At 35.8% G+C, this 13169-nt stretch overlaps 1 protein-coding gene across 1 annotated transcript in view; it reads left to right on the plus strand.

Annotated features, from left to right (window-relative positions):
- ADAMTSL1 (ADAMTS like 1) overlaps positions 1 to 13169 on the plus strand; it is a 409445-nt gene that overhangs the window by 38199 nt on the left and 358077 nt on the right. The window lies entirely within an intron of this gene.

Raw genomic sequence — 13169 nt, forward strand, 5'->3', positions numbered from 1 at the left:
TTTTTTTAAATTTATTGGGATGAGATTGGTTAATAATAATATATATGGTTTCAAGTGTGCGATTCGATAATACATCATCTGTATATTGCATTATGTGTTCACCACCCAAAGTCAAATCTTGTTCCATCACAATATATTTGATTCCCTTTACTTTTTTAAACCTCCCCACCTCCTTTCCCTTTGGTAACCACCATACTGTTGTCTGCATCTATGAGTTTTTGTTTGTTTGTCTTGTTTGTTTGTTTGTTGCTTTCAGTTTTATATCTCACATAGGAGTGAAATCATATGGCTCTCAACTTTTTCCATCCGACTTATTTCACTTAGCATGATATTCTCAAGATCCATCTACGTTGCCACAAATGGCAGTATTTCATCTTTTCTTATAGCCGAGTAATTGTGGTACATACATACAATGGAATGTTCTTGTTGATTTTGATGTTAGCTGTGGGCTTTTCATATCGGGCTTTTAATGTGTTGAGGTAAGTTCCTTTTATACCTATTTTCTTAAAAGGTTTTTTTCAATCATAAATGGTTGTTGAATTTTTTTCAAATGCTTTTTCTGAGATCATGTGTTTATTTTTCATTTTACTAATGTGTATCATATTGACTGATTTGCATATGTTGTATCATTCTTGCATCCCAGGAATAAATCCTACTTTGTCATGCTGTATAGTCCATTGAATTCAGTTTGCTAAGATTTTATTGAATATTTCTGCATCTGTGTTTATTAGGGATATTGATCTATAATTTTATTTTCTTCTGGTATCTTTGTCTATAGTAGCAGAATGATACCATCCCCATAAAAGTAGTTTACAAGTGTTTCCTCATTTTTAAAAAAAGTTTAAGGATTGATATTGTTTTTTGAATGTTTAGTAGGATTCATCGGTGAAGCCATTAGGTCGTGGCCTTTCTTTGTTGGGAAGTTTTTGCTTATTGCTTCAATTTTCTTATTTGTTACTGGTCTGAACTAGAAAAAGAAAAACAAACTAAGCCTACAGTTAGCAGAAGGAAGGAAATAATAAAGATTAGGGTAGAAATAAATCAAATAGAGATTAGATAAATTTTTTAAATAAAATAAACTAAGAGCTGGGTTTTTTGGAAAAAATAACAGATGCTTGGCTATACTGGAAAAAAAGATACAAATAAATAAAATCAGAACTGTAGGAGGAGACATTACAGTGGACATTTCAGAAATTAGAAGGATCATAAAAAACTATTATAACAATTGTATGCCAACAAATTGCATAACCTATAAAAAATAGATAAATTCTTAGAAACAAAATCTTCCAAGATTGAATCTCCTCAATTTTTATTCATTCATTTAATAAATATTTATTAAACATGTATTAGGCAGGTTGCTAAGTATAATTAAGGATAAAAAACCCAGAGGACAAGCTCCTGCTCTTGAGAATTTACCAAATTATTAAGTTTCTATTGATTATATTGAGTTTCTACTGATTATAGTTGCAAGACATTTTAAGAACTAAGATTATTTCCCCCGGTTCTGTAAATAGATAATATTCTGTAACAGTGGTTCTTTTTCCTAGCTGTATTTTAGAATCATCTGGAGAGCTTTAAAAAATAAACAATACCAATATGTGAGCCCCACTGAAAAGCAGTTAAAATAGAATCTCTGAAGGTGGAACCTTGCTGTCAATAATTTTTTAAAAGTTCTCCAAATAATTTTAATGTATATCCAGCATTAGAACTGCTGTTCTATTGGAAAAGAAAATAGTGAAATGATGAGGTTTGTCTCCAGTTCTGTGGAGATTTAGAAGTTAGGATAAAGAAGAAAAGAAGGAATTTTCTGATTAAAAAAAAAAAATTGTCTTTATGTTTAAATTTCTCACTCACGATTCTATGAAGTGATCCAGTCTGCAGTGTGGAAGGAAAGTGATGGACCCCAGCATGTCAGGACATCAATGTGGTGATTGCCTCTGCACTACTGTGAGCCAAGGAAATAACTTTTATTAGTAGTTATCCAGTCGTCTAGTATTAGTCAAGATCAGCCTTGCCCACAGTGGCGAATGGATTTTTGGAATTTTTTTTTCTATTATTAAGCCTGTAAATGTGATCTTTTAAGCCTCCAAGTTATTACTGAATGACTGAGTCAATGCCTAATGACTGGGGTGGTTTATGCAAATTCTTTGATATCCACCTCTCCTCACATTCATTAAATTTCTTATCTACAGAGTGGAGTTTAACTTTACACATTCAATTCAGCATCTATCATTACCCTTCTCCACCTAAAAAAAGAATAGCTTCCTGATCGTACTTGCATTCTGTTATTTCCTCTGTTTGGGCCCAATTTGTATAAGAAGAGGGGAGTTTAACCCTAACTTTTTTGTTTCGTTTCAACCACTGGGATGGATGATATTGTGAGGTGGGTGGTGGTATGTGACAGGAAGCTAGGGGGAGGGAAGAAGAGAGGAGGGAGGAGGAAAAAAAAGAGGTTGAAATTAAAAATTTCTTCTTTTCTTCTTTATCCCAACCTCTAAATCTCCACAGAACTGGAGACAAACCTCATCATTTCACTATTATCTCCTCCAATAGAGCAGCAGTTCTAATGAGGGATAGACATTAACATTATCTGGGGAGCTTTTAATAAATTATTGACATCAAGGCTCCACCCCCAGAGATTCTAATTTAACTGGTTTTCAGTGGAGCCCACAAACCTGTTTATTTTTAAGGGACAACAGATACTAAGAACAAGAAAAGGAGGATACCAAAATTGCATACATTAGGGGATGGCTGCTTTATCTAGAGGCACAAAGAATAGTGTGATCCTCAGTTGAAGCCCATAACTCCCTATGACATCCTCAAATAACTGCAGAACCAGTCCCTACCTCTGGGCTTTGAGATAGGACACATTAGAGGTCCTTTGAGATAGGTCAAGTTAGAGATCCTTTTCTACAGGGAGAGAGTCACATGTTTAGAAACTCAGCTCTCATAACTCTGTTTCATTGCCTCTGAGAGAACCTTTATCCTATTTTGTGGATGATCCCTTTTATTTTTTTATCAAAGTACTAATTTTGAATCTTGGCCTCTTTATTTTCTAGCTATGTGACATTAGACCGGGTTGTAGTTTCTCTGGGATTTAGCTTGCTCATCTGTGACGTCAAGCAGACAATGCCTGGAACAGAATAGGTGTTCAATAAATATTTATATTGAACGAATGTCTAAGGTGCCCTTCAGCTCTAAAGCTGAAAAAGAGAGAGCCTTTCTCCTCCACATATGCAATCAAAACCCACACTGCTGCTAAATAGGAAGAAGAGCAAATTTTCTTTAAATACGAATGATTTTCAAGAAAAATGAGATTCTCCAGGCTCCCATTTTGCAACGGACATCTGGATGATATGGGCGAATTGAAGAACTTTTGTCTCTAGCCAAAATAATTCATAAATTCCCAGCTCCAGGGTTGTATGGGGTGAGGTTGTGAGAGTCCTAGAGTTTTATAATATACATTTTCCTCATGGGGAAGATGGAAAAGTTGGACTTGATATTGCTAAAACACATTTGTTTTTATTCTCATTCTTTGCCTCTTTTGGCTACTGAGCAAAATGTAAGATCATTTGCAAACCTTTTGGTATGTGTACATGTATTATAAAGTGCATGTCCTTCCTGCTAGTGGGTCTCAAGCCAAAGTCAGCAATCCCCCTGGCCTCCACTACTCGCCATCTTTCCGAGGGACTAAATGTATTGCAGTGACAAATACAATTTTAAGTAAATATGTGAAAATAAACATGTTCACAGAAAAGAGCCAAAGTTTCTTTCTTTGGTAGCTATTTAGTTTCATTTTAAACTTTTCATCTTTGGTTTATTATAGAAAAATTTTAATCCAGTTTCAGGGTTCAAAAATTAGAGCAAATATGAGTCCAACAATTCTTTGTGGCCTGAAATTTATTCTTATAGCATTTCCTTCTGTTCTACTCTTTCCTTCCTCCTTTGACCCTTCCCTCTTTCCCTCCCTTCTTTCCTTCCTCTCTTCCTTCTTTCCTTCCTTCTTTTTTCAGTAAATGCGTGTGGCATGCTAACAGTACACCAGACACTTTGCTAGGCACTAGGTCTCAGAAATCAAACACACAGACTGCAGGAGAGAAAAGCAAATAAAGAAACAAAAATATGTTTTCTAGTACCTACCCAGTCTTGGCAGGGTAGCCTTATATGGTAGGTGTCCTGTGGGGCCCAGTGGCACAGTCTCAGTGGTGCTGTGTGCTCCAGGAGTGTCCCTTGTGTGGGTTGTGTGTGCCCTCCTGTTGTAGTTGAGCCTAAATTACTGTTGGCACATCAGCGGGAGGGGTTGCCCCTCAGGCTGACTGGCTGTGAAGACTGGCCATGACCACAGCTTTTGAACTGCTGTGCTGGGGCTGTCCCCAGAGAGCAGGATTTGCCCCAGCAGGGCTCTGGTGCCTCCTGAAACTCCACACTTTGGGTGTGCCATTTGTAGAGTTAATCAGGTAATGCTCTGCAATTGAAAAATAAAATAATATTTAAAAAGAAAACATAGCTGTGCACATTAAATGGCATGAGAAGGGTGATGAAGATGCATCTATACAGTTTGGCCCAAACTGAATTTTAAAACTCATCCTTTTTGTATTCACACACTTTATGCCGAGTGAAATAAACTTTACAAAAAAGAAAAAAAAGTTTTCTAAAAGCGAAAAGAGTCCTAGGCAGCTACAGGACTGTGTCTTAGTCCATTAAAATGTTGGCCTCTTGCCCACTCTTCTCCTGATGAACCCTCTACCTACAATGTCTCTCGCTGCCCACATCCACCTGTCAAAATCCTAACCATTATTTAAAGTTACTTCCAGCAGTGGCCCTTAGTCTCACTTTGCTATATTTGTATGGCATTTTGTTCACACTACTTTTAATCACTAGTTTGGCTTGTATTATTTATATGACACTCGTAATTATTTATATGACACTGACCCCCATTAGAATATCATAGAATATCAGCACTCTGGCCCAGGTTTTATCTTGCTTTTCTTTATATCCTCCTGCCTTGAACATAGTAGATACCCAGTCAATGTTGGGCAAATGGATTTAAATGACTGTTAAGGCCAAGAACCTACTATAGTACTTTAAGAATCAGGAGAAGGGAGGGAAGGCTGTTTCTTGAATTCCCCATTGCCCATATAGGACATTCCACCTAAGATATTGTCTTCATAGGTTACTTCTCTCTCATCAACCCATCCCTTTGTCCAGTTCCTTCTATATTTAGTATCTAGACCATTCCCATTAGTTGTCTACCATGTGTTATGCTGTTGTATGTTCTTTTTGGACTCACATGGATTTTTTTCAACTAAATTTTGACATCGATAGGTGTTAGGGAAGTCATCATTTTTTATCTTTCACAATGCTTTGCTTAGTACTGGTTCAGATTGGATGCTCACTAAGTGTGTTAAGTGGCTGTCGATCAGAAAGCATTGTACAAAAACTAGTTCACCAGAAGCCCCGCACAGAGGCCGTTTTCACTTTCAGACTGTGTACTGTACACTGACTCATTGGATCATCTCAGCGGTGTGCTTGGCACAGATTCTGGCTTCATTACAAGTTGGGCATGATCGTGATGGTTTACAATGTCATTGTTCTTGCTTTTTTCTTTTTCAATTCCATGAGCATATTTCTCATTTTTATAACCCCAGCCCGTATTCGTAAGAACTTAATGCTTTGTTGTAGCATGCCTGTCTTTAAAAAACAGGCAGAGGTACATAAAATCATACTTGTTTGGGGAAAAAAAACAATTGGCAGTGAGTTTTCTATTTGTAATTTAGAACATACCAAACACTCATGATAGCAAATAAAACAATTTGAAATGCACGGGACAAACTCCAAAATTTAATCTACAGTATATTCACGAGTTTAAATTTTAATTTAACAGCTCTGTAGCCTCTTAGCTGATACTACAGAATTTTTAAAAGTACAGAGAAGCTTTCTTTTCTTACCTGTGGTCAAGAGAAGATCAAAAAACCAGAGAGGATGTCATCTTAGAATGTTTTCCCTAAATCTATATCATTTCTACTTATATTGAATTTGGTCTTCATATTGAGTTCTAGTAACTCTCTGTGTGTACATAAATCAGGGTCTCCAAGCTGGCACGACATTCAGAATGTTTTTATAATGAGAGATTAGTATAGAGCAGAGGTGTTGAATTATAAAACTGAGGTTACAAAAATATGTTACCTGTGTCAAAAACATACTTTTAAGTCAAGGCCTCCTTATGGCACCGTTTTTTTAATGTTGGCCTCTGCTACCTCCTATTCTGTTTAAAATTACTTTGAAAGTGCAGTTTTAAGGCCAACTTTTTTTTGGAGGGGTGGAGGGTTGCTCCTTAGGCCACGTTACAGCCTCTGGCAGATTGAGAAGAACTAGTGTGACAACAGGGCTGTATCTGTTCCCAGGCAGCTCACCTACTGATGGATGACGCCTGGCAGCATGCCTCCTTGTTGTTTGTTGTATTATTACAACAGAAAGCATTTTCAAAAGCTACATTTATCAAGTTGTCATAATAGTTTGGCTTGTATATCTATCTACCCAGAAAAAAATAAATCTCTCCCTTAGCACTAATCTGTTTGAGCCACATGATGCATCATATGCAGAAGAGGCTGTGTGAAACGAATGGGCATCCTACTTGAGATTCAGGGACCTTTCAACTAAATGCTTAAGGGAGGAGGTGTTTTTTGTTTGGTCGGTTTTGGTTTTTTGTTTTTGTTTTGTTTTTAATGTATGCATTTGAAGGTCCCATAGCACCAAGACCTCTGTCTCCTTCTTGTATCAAAGATACTTTTCCAGTGGTATTTGTATGTATTCCTAGATGGATGCAATATTCCTAGAATTTTGGTGACTTTATCTAATGGAGATTTAACCTCAAATAGGAAAAAACTGTGAAGCCATGAAGAAGGGCAAGACATCTTTTAATGTTTAAGATCAGGTGGTTTTTTTTTTTTTTTTTTTATAGGCAAGCGTTACTGGATTAGACATTGACTGTTATGGAAAGTCTTGTAAGCATTTTTTTTTTTTGTTATTTGAGATAGGTGGTTGTGTGGGAACACATGGCTGTGTTAGGGGAAGGGAGGAGAAAGCGAGATACAAAGTCATTCTCCAGAGTAAATATACACTTATTAAATGTTGGTTAAAAATACTTTAAATCTGTTAATGTTAATAAAGTACTCAGTAGGGGTATATACTAAAATATTTCCAATTATGCAGAGATATAGTATCTAATGAAAATACAAAATAAGCATGGTTAGCTGGAGATACTTTTTACTGAGATATAATTTACATATACTGTAAGTTTAAGGTGGAAAACTTACTGATTTGATACTTTTTTTTCAATTACACATGAGATCCAATGTTATTTTATATTAATTTCAGTTGTATAGCACAGTGGTTAGACATATAATTTATGAGGTGATCCCCACTATTAGTCTAGTACCCACCTGGCACTACACATTTATATATTGCAGTATGATTGCCATTTCAATATTAACGAATGCCTCTATCACTCACGTAATTCTCTCTTTTTTTTGTGGTGGGAACAATTAAGATCTAGTTTCTTAGCAACTTGGAAATTTATAATACAGTATTTGTTGTCTATAATCTTATGCTGTGCATTAGATCTCCAGGACTTATTTATGTAATAGTTGAAAGTTTGTACCCTTAAACATCTCGCCAATTCCCTCACCTCCCAGCCCCTGGTAACTACGATTCTACCCTTTGTTTCTATGTGGATGCTTTTTGAAGAAGGGACAGTGCTAAATTGATTCCTCTTGTTGGGACCAAGCACCACACAAATAAAGCTTCCACATGAACAAAGCTCATATGATTCTTGTGAAAGACATGCTAAATTAGAATTAAATAGTACCTATATTAAACATAGAGTAAATGACTTAAGCACAAGAGTAAAACAGAGAGCTAAGAGAAAGATGAGGACATGGACTTATGAAACTCACAGAGATGGCATATTACTTAACTCCTTTTTCTTCCCCATATGCAAGGCAAGGCCACCACTAACCATCTGTTATGCATGGACTCCAGTTCTTGCTCCTAGGTTTTCAGCATCCAGTTTGTCCCATGGATGAGTACAGTGAGCATCTCAGATAGCTTTACACACAAGGTCCGGTGGTTCATGTAACTTCCTTTCTGATGGCAAAGTTGATTGGTATCAAGTGTTGGTTCCTGAATGAACGTCTCACAATAACGTGTCTGTGAAAATGAAAAGCAGCCCCACAATGCATTTGCACTTGGTTCTCTCAGATGTTTTCAGAATTTGCTGTTCCTCTTGAGGTCTTTGTAAAATGGCCCAGAAATGCTTTACTTGCCTCCTGTGGAACATCCTCCTGCTAGGTAGCTCCAGTGAGTCCTATTGTTGTTCACGTTAAGTGAGAACAAGAGGGAGGAAAACAGTGCTCCAGTCCTACGTGAAATCCTGGCTATGGCTATAAATCTGCTTGTCTTGTCTAATGCATGGTCATTAGGACCCACAGGCTAAAGGACCCAGGGTCCTTCTGGCTTAAATTGCTGACATGGTTTTCTGTCTGTTCTCTTGTAAAGAGCTCATAGTTTCATTTTGGATGACTGAAAGAGAGAGATATGTGCAGAAGGACTGTCCTATTTTAAAATTCTTTGCCCATGAGTCCATATTTGAAAGGTAGGAGGTATTCAGAGAAATACAGAAACCTGTTCTTACTTAGTTACAGTCTGCTTCTTGGAAATCAAAGGCAAAGCTTCATGAACCCGATACAAGCGCAGTTGTCGTTAAGAACTGTGGAGTTTTAAATACACGGTTACCAGATTTTCTTAAAACTGTTCACTGACACCAAGGATGAGTCTAGTTATGTCATCAGAAAAATATTTGCTTAGTCTAGAGATAAGAATTTTAAGGTAAAAACTGATGTAGTTTTCCAGATTTTTTTTATTCCTAATGAAAGATAAATACGTCTTTCTCTTTTAAAGGCTTAATTTATATAAGCAGGGAAGGAACAAAGCCAACAAATTGCTAAAGCCTGGAAAGAGAGCTTTTAATTTTCCATGGTAATTCATCTCTTCTCTGTTAAATTATGATCACTGAAACTAAGATAACATCAGGATTTTAGGTACTGAAAGAGTTTGGATGGCTTATTATGTGTTAATGATAGATCGATAAAGTATGCCTCAAGCCTATCATAATCTCATCATAAGTGAATTAAAGTCTGACTAATTCAAATAATACCTTGTGATTGAGGTGATTTCCATTTTTGAGAGAAGGAATTAGTCAAAATTAATAAGTGGCTAGGAACAAAGCGCTGAAATAAATAAGGAACTCTGTCCAAATTTGGTTTGGAATATGTTTTTATTTATATTTTGTTCCTTCATACTTGATCCAGTCTCAGAGTCCTTAATTGGTACAATATTTAACTCTAAACACAATCCCGCAACTAGTTTAGAGTTTGCATTGGAGGATGCATTGACTTAAACCCTCTGTTATCACTGGTCTGTAACTTTCCTCAGAAATCATTTTGGACTAAAATTTCTAATGTTTGTTTTCATTCCCAGAGGCAAATTTTATTTTGTTTAAATGTGAAGGAAGCCATTCAGCTGTTTTATATTAACAATTAAAAAAAAAAAGGAAAAGAAAATATATTTTACTGCTTAATTCTCAGATGAGGCTTTTGTGCCCAGATAAATGCATTGGATGAAGAAATTCACACTTGGCAAGTATTAAAATCCTTGCAGTGGAATTGTCTCTTCATTACTTCAGTAAAATTTATACTCAGGTTTAATGAATGTGAACTTTGAAAAAATATAAACTTCTCTGCACTCAAGTTCTTTCACATTACATTTTACTGACGAGCACGGTTCTCCTGGAGATGTTCCAAAAGTACAATGTGTCTAGGTATCCTTTACTTACTAGAAGTGGATTTACCAGGATCGAGAAGCAGTTGATATATTGATGTAGTAATAATAGAGTTAACCCCAGGCCAACTCCCTGCTCAGCTTCCCAGATTTAATCTCATGTTAGTATTTTACACATCTTAAGCATATCTTCTTCCTTTATTTTTATTACCGTTTTATATGCTTCGGGGTTAGACAAACCTGGGTTGCAATTCCCAGTTCTCTTTTTTTCTGTGTATATGACATTATGCCTCCTAATCTTTCTTAGCCTCAGTTTTCTCATCTATTTAGTGGGAATAATAAAACTGCAGAATTGTTGAAAGGTTATCAGTAACGCACACAAAAACTTAACACTGGGCCAGACACCTATAGCAGATGCTCAATACACAGGACAGGCTAGTATTACTATTTTTATCCACAATTTTTAATGTCTTTAATAATGAGGATCTTTTCAAACTCAAGCATTATATTTCAGTCAATTACACTAAATAAGCTCTTACTAAAAAAGTAATACAATATAGTAAAATGAAAGACTTAATTCGGGGCAGAATTAAATTATTTGCAAATTAATATTAGATGTTAGACAATTACAGGACATTCTTTGGAAATTGCAGCATTTATCTTTGCTCGTTTTTCAGTTTTGTTCTGTTTTTGCTTAATACGAAGCAATTAAATCAATCTTTTACATTATAGGCTTGTATCTACTATTATCAAAGATGCTTTTAAAACGTGTAGGTATTTATAATTTAAAATATCTGGGAAAGGTTCATTTAAATTATTGATGCAGGTATATTTCTGCTTTTTTGGTTTGGGGAGTTCTTTTGTTTTTAGTAAATAATATCTCTATAATAACCCCTTGGCATGCGAACAGAACTTTTATAAATTATCTCAGTTGGTGATCAAAACTTTCTGCACTGCCCTTCTGATATTCACTTGGCAGATGAAAAAGCTAAGACCCTGATTGGACAAGAAGCTTGCGCAGAGAGAAGAGCAAAGCCTGTGACCCAGACAGATCTTCAAACTCCTAATTCACAGTTGTTTCCATCATTCCTTTTAGGGAGATATGGTTAGGAAAAGAAAATAAAAGGAGATGAAAAACAGAGGGTTTTAAGGTCTTAATGATTAACACCATAGTTCACTTTTTTAAATCAAGAAGTCATCATTATAGCTTGTTTTAAAACCTTCAGTGGGTTCCCTTGGCCTACTGCCAAATTCAAATTTAGAAGGTATTTATCCTATCTCCTGCAATTCCCCCATATAAACCCCAAACCCCAACCCAACAAAACTGCTTGAGAATTTCCTCCACATATTCCTAACCTTTTATATATCTATTATATTTTTACATCTATTATTCACTTAATTTATCAAATATCTATACAGTGCTTACTATGCTCTAGGCACTGTTGGAAGTGCTTCATAAATTTTAACTCAGTTAATCTCTGTCACAAACCCAGAAGATAAATAATAGTGTCCCATTTTACAGATGGCAAAGCTGACACATAAAAACTGAGGAATAAAGCCAGGATTCCAGAAAGAGGATTCTGGTTTCAAAGTAGATACTTTTAACCACTACACTATGTTACATATACACTTGTAATTTCAAATTTGAAAGACATATCACATTCTGGCAACATTGATGTCTAAATGGCATACCACCAAAAGCCTCTGGGTTGTGTAACTCATTACCTTGTAAATGTACCATCAACTGGAGCCTCTCATCTTTTTAGACTCAGAAACCTGATATTTTTCAGCAATCACACCAAGAACAGATTCTTGTCTTGGAGGAAGACTCACAATGATTTGGCTCATGAGATGAATGTTTCAAACTAGAATGCCGGTTTATTAACTTACAACTAAAAATAGAACTGTCTATCACATGGACCAGAATTCCCTCATCAGCATGACCAGCACACTCTGCCTCTTAACAGTTATGAGAAAACAGATCACCCTTAACAAGTTGTTTGGTCAACGTGGCATTATAAACAGGGATATCCTTGGGATGAGCCGAATTTTCATTGGCATCAGCTAGGTTAGCATAAGGCATCTACATCGTGATAGCAACAGCCCTACCAGTGGGACCTGGAGGACTTGAAGTTCATTGGGCCTTTACCTGGGACATTACTGGGCTGGCACTGACAGCCATGTATCTCTGTCATTTTTCTCTTTTCTATGATTCTAATGCCTGGCCAGTCCTTTCTTACTGTTAGTATAGTCAGTCTGGTTATGGTCAAGTGTTGAAGCCTGAGACCTTTCGATCTCTTCAAAATAGCCTTTGTGTAATTGTACTTTCAGATGACATTTTTTAAAGAACATTCCCAAGACCTAACACAAATACTATCTAGCATTTCTTACACCGAATTATATCTATGAGCGATTTTCTCAGTAGTGAAAACCAAGCCATATTCATTCTTCTTTGTATTCCCAGAGGTAAATGCATTGCCTAGTACATAATAGGAGTACAATGGATATTTGTTGAACAAACAAGTGAATTAAGAGGCAATAAAGCATCATGTTTAGGAGTGTGAGCGCTGAAGCCAGATGGCCAGGTTCAAATCTCAGCTCTATTGCTTAATGGTTGTGTGATTTTGGCAAGTTACTTAACCTCCCTCAGCTTCAGTTTTCTCATTTGTAAAATGGGTATAATGACAGCACTCTGTCTCCTGGGGTTCTTAAGAAGATAAATTAATACATACAACAAACTTTAAAAAGTACCTGGAATTCCATAGTATAATTATTCTCTCAGAATTTATTATATATTTACCTTTTTAAAAGTGCGACTTATTTTGAAGAAAGTATAGTACTCCTGTTCTTTTAAGTGTCATCAGTACATATTTAATCAAAAATTGTTATTGTTTACAAGACTTTAGTAAAGTGAAAACTCCCATGGTACAACCTTTATGGAATGTAATTTGGCACTTTTTATCAAGAGCTCATAAGAGTTCACTCCCTTTAGTCCAGTAATTCTTCTAGAAATTTATCTGTCCTAAAGACATAGAAATTTTGATAAATCATATGCATGGATATCTTTCATTACACTCTCATTTATCAAACCCCAAATTGGAAATTACTTAAATGACAAGTAATAGAAGAACGATTATATGAATTATATCATTCTTGGTGATATATTATGATGAAATATTCTTGATGAAATATTATGTAGCTCTCAAAATGATGTCTTTGAAATTGTATAATAGTGTGGGGAAAATACCTCCAGAAAATTTAAGTGGAAAAAAACAAACTACGAAATTGTATAAATGATGTGATTTCCTCCACACTGGAGGGAAATCAATAAA

Source organism: Pteropus vampyrus, unplaced genomic scaffold, assembly GCF_000151845.1.
Source record: "Pteropus vampyrus isolate Shadow unplaced genomic scaffold, Pvam_2.0 Scaffold109, whole genome shotgun sequence".
NCBI classification, from domain to species: domain Eukaryota; kingdom Metazoa; phylum Chordata; class Mammalia; order Chiroptera; family Pteropodidae; genus Pteropus; species Pteropus vampyrus.